Source organism: Solanum dulcamara, chromosome 10 (genome assembly GCF_947179165.1).
Source record: "Solanum dulcamara chromosome 10, daSolDulc1.2, whole genome shotgun sequence".
NCBI classification, from domain to species: domain Eukaryota; kingdom Viridiplantae; phylum Streptophyta; class Magnoliopsida; order Solanales; family Solanaceae; genus Solanum; species Solanum dulcamara.
Genome location: NC_077246.1, coordinates 45,829,521 through 45,834,597, shown reverse-complemented (window position 1 = coordinate 45,834,597; position 5,077 = coordinate 45,829,521).

Below are 5,077 nucleotides of genomic sequence, written 5' to 3'. Positions count from 1 at the left end.
TATTTAGTAAGGTTCTCAAAGTTTCATTCCGGTTGGTAAATCTACCATTGAAAAGTTCAAAAATAGTGAGAATCAGTGTATAAATTACATCTTGATGAGTTTTTTTGCTAAGCCTTTCAACCTTATTTCCATTGTCGTCAATGACTTACCTTCCTCGGTCTCTTATATAAGGCAAATGTGGTAGAAGCAGAGGCTCTAAAGACCCGAATTCGAGTGTGATGACACTCATCTCAACCCACTGAGACAAGTCAGCCTAATACCCAATAAAAAAAATATGAGGAAGAAAATAAAATGAATCGAATTTTAACTTAATCAAAAAGCACGTAAAATAAACCTAAAATACTCTACCATTGGTTCTCACATGTATAAGCCACTAATACATTAACGAAGTATGAAAGGAAATACAGTCACAATGTCTTTGTCTCTAGAATTGAACTAAAATATAATAAAAAAGTAAGAGGTATCCGCTAGATGGATGTAACAGCTATCTCAACATTCGAAATGGTAGCCTCAGATATAGTAGGAAACACAAGGAGATCAAGTAGGTTCGGGCTCATAACCTACATAAGTGTAGAAGCAAGGGGTGAGTACTAAACAGCACGGTTCTCAGCAAGTGTACAATTAAAACTAAGCAAAGCTCAATAGATACAAGTACTCTAGTCATCCCAACCGAACCTCCTTAACCACAACCTGCATAAAACCAGCCCAACTCTACACTTTGCACAATAATAATAATATAGTCCACAAATACTCATCAAGTGAGTCATATCAAGTCAAGTTCAGCATATACAGAGAAATAAGTAGTAAACATGAATTCACAAAAATCAAAAAAAAATATGATGCAATGCAATGAAATAATACATGTTTGTCCTATTGGTACACATTCGCTGAATCACAGTCCAAAATCTATGAGGGATATTTCTGTCTATGTAATCTACCATGGAGTGTGTGGCCCGTCCCCTCAAATATACATATCCTGCCACAAAGCGTGTGGCCTGACCCCTTTGTTTCATGATACCTGCCATGGAGTGTGTGGCCCGACCCTTTTTTGTTCCATATTATTTCCAATCTCAGCTAGTATAACAGAACCAATGTAATCAATTTTTGTCCATATAACTCATGATAATAGAATGATATCAACAATAAGTTTTCTATCTCATATCAATATATTCATTTCATATGTCCACAATATGTCACAATTATCATCACATTGATCACACCAATACAAGTCATCAAATTGTCATTTTTATTACCCCTTTTCTTTGTTATTAGGATCAGTCACAAGGTCAACTAGACCGAATCAATTCCCATTACTCCGCAACACATAAGACAAGGTATACAAGTATCTACAGCTTTAACGAAGGTTTAGAAGTTCACTTGCCTCAAATAATCAAGCAATCACTCCGGGACTGGACTTGAGTCTTCCCCTTTTGTTAGGATTCCAAATCAATATAATCTAATAAATAAATAATCATAATAATATTTCTAAACTAACAATACCCACACTACGATATGTCTAGCCTAGACCTAACACCTCATATAATTTTATAATCACGTTTCTAATTTTGATATCATTTAATATACCAAGTTTCATATTCCTAAATTTTAAGCCTAGGATTTAGTCTCAATTTCTATAAATGTCATAAAGCTAATAATATTCACCTAATATTTGATTACCTATATCCATATATAAAAATATAACCTACAAGAAATAGAAAACAAAAAGAACAAAAAAAATATATGTATAAAATGACAATGCAGGATCCAATGTCAAGTTTTTTACTACAAATGATTCATTAATGATAACTAATCATTAGAAAAAAATGAAAAAATTACCCTTTAAATTTTTTTAGCCATATAACTCTTTTATCTTTTAAAAAATTAACTAGTGATACAGTTTCTCCATCACTCAATCATTACCAATGTCACTACTTCCTTATTACTCATAATTGACTACAAGCATTATGGAAAATTATGGTTTGGCACTAGTGTGTTTACCTGAATAAAGGGCAGCGTTCTCAATAACAAAAGCTTGGAGCATGTCCTCTAACACCTGAAGCATTCGCTTGGACTGACCATGGGTCTGTGGGTGAAAAGTTGTACTCATATCAAGTCTAGTGCCAAAACTATGTTGTAATACCTGCCAAAAGGGCGAATTAAATATTGAACCCCAATCCAAAACAATGGATACTGGGACACTATGAAGATAAACGATCTGACTAATATACAACCGGCAAGCTTATGAGCTTTGTACCTCACCTTAACTGGAATAAAATGGGCGGACTTGGTCAGTCTATCAATAACCACCCATATAAAATCATAACCACCCACGGTGGAAGGTAAACCCACAACGAAGTCTATAGTGAGCATTTCCCACTTTCAAGTGGGAATTGGTAACCTCTGACTCACACTCCCTGGCCGCTGGTGCTCACACTTTACCTGCTCGCAAGTCAAACACTTGGACACGAACTCTGCAATGTCCTTCTTCATCCCACACCACCAATAGTGATGTCCCAGATCATCATACATCTTGGCTTCTCCTAGATGGATATAATACCTCGAAAAATGAATGTAACACCGCAAAAGCTTTTAGCAAATACTTAAATTTTTGATTTATCATATCTTTATAGTAACAGTATATTTTACTTTGTACTTCCTGAATGTGAACTTGACGACATTTGAAACTTATTTGAAGTGTTATGATGTAGTTATATAAACTACTCCTACTATGATTATCTTATTAAATTTATTAAATGGATTAGATATTTATAAAAGTGGAAAGCCCCTTTTTTATTTTATTATTTTCATCTTTATCTTACTAAGTAAGATATATACCTTGGTTTTTATCCTCTCTGCCACCCCTCCAATTTTATTTTATCCAAGGAATAAAGACACCAAAATATCTCTTGTCTCATAATATTCATCCACTAAATCAATTATCGATACTTGCCTTGGTTGATCCCCAAACAACTCCACACGATTGAGGTAAGTTACAACCCATTTTTGGACTGGACCGCTGTTAGTGTTGTTAGCATAATTCCTTCTATAAAGCTCCATTTTAAGAGATTCAATGTTATAGAAAGATATTTCACAGCCTTACAACCTTTGTGAAGGACCCAAAACCCAATTTATCTTATTTCTACTCGAAACTGGGCGGGGAAGTACAAGGCAGGTGCTTCCCAGAATTCTATTTTGAAAATCCTACATGTAGTGCTGTTAGTATGTTTAGCATATACTTTTGTACAAAACTGTTATAAGGGTGATTCGACTTTCCCTGAAACCCTGAGACATATATCTACAACTTTCATTAAGCCAAAAAGTCTATTTTTTCCCTTTACCCCTTTGAAACTGAGCGATAGTACAGGATAATAGCACTGTCCAAAATTCTTGTTTTGATAGTTTTGGCTGATTTTCACTGATATTCCTGCTTTACTTTTGATGTCCTGAACCGTTTAACTTAACTAGATATTTTATTGTGTATTTAAGGTATATATTCTCTTGTACAATCTAAAAGGAATTATTTGATGAAGGGGATTTTGGTTGGTCTATGGCGTAGACAATTCGAACTTCGCAAATTATGGTAGAACTTATTTTATCGTAAAACACCAAGGTTTGTGTATAAACATGAACTTGAAATATCATTATTTTCTGGAATTTTTGAAATATCTAGATGGATTTCTTCCTTATGCTTCATCTTATAGCATTGTATGGTTATTATTTCAAGTATGGCAAAGCTTTCACTAAATTGCCCACTTGTACGAATTGCTTGATCATTTTGCATTCTTGTTGGGACATTGTCCTTCTTGTTGTGGTGACTTTGTTATTGATATAGGCATGACTCTTGATTTGGATCTTTCCCATCTTGATTTTAGATTTGTATTTTGTCTTGATGATGGATTTTTTTCTATTCTCAAGTAGGAGTGGAAAACCACTTTCAACATAGCTCTTGATTCTCTTGATTATTGGGTGATGACCCTTCTTGCTTCAGGGCTTCGGTCCTTCTTGATATGGGCTTCTCTCCATCTTGATATTGAGTATAATTAGTGTGATGACATGACGTACATTAAGATACCTACTATGGATAAGGGAATTGGAGAATCTAATATCTCTAAGCCCAAGGTTTATACAGCACTAAGCTTTATGCTTAACGATAGCTATTTTCTATCTAGGTAATGTTCGGAATGAGAACTAAAGGTGGCCATTTGGAGTGGATTTTTTGTGAAGCATATGCATCTAGGACTTGTAAAATTTTGGGGACTTGTACATGATCCATATGTCACACTTATGTATGAAATACTTATGTATGAAATCTTGGAGGCTTGTTGAACACAAGACCATATGGTTGTAACTTGAACTTGGGTACATATATTGCTATTTTAGAGAGTACTTTCAACCCAAGTCATGCCATGTTCTAGGTTTACATTTTGGTTTGTAATTATGTACAAAAGAAGATTCTAGTTTCTATGATAATCGCATGTTTGAGTTTTGTATTTCTTATGGAACCCGCAGTGGCGTTGATTTCAAAATATAAATTCCAAAACAAAGTTTCTTAAATGTGGAGTACTTGAGAAGGTAATACCATCTTAAATTGATACTCTAATATTGTATTCATCTAAGAAATTTTTTGGAGGGTACAATGGGGAAAAATATTGCACTTTCAACCCTTTTTCGCATGGGCCTATTTCCATTATTAAATATTTTGTGAATATCTTTTGGCAGAAATTCCTCCTAAACGTTTTAAGTATGAAATTAGCTATTGTTTCATAAGTGGTATCTTACCATGGGGATGCTACAAGTTTTGTATCAGAGCCTAGATTTGTGATTCTAAGACTTTTTTTGTGACTTATTGATATACTTGTTTCTTTTTCTTTCTTGCATGTTTGGTTGAGTGTATAGCGCATATGAATCATGTACATATCCCTAATATAATGTGATCTTCCCCTATATAGGAATTAAGTCATGAACTCTTCTTCCTCTAATAGACCTATGGAAGTCGCTCGAGAGGGTTTAAAGAACTCTAATACCCAACCTCACTTACAAGAAGGGTTGGAGAACATTTATCTGATTCTAATCTTCC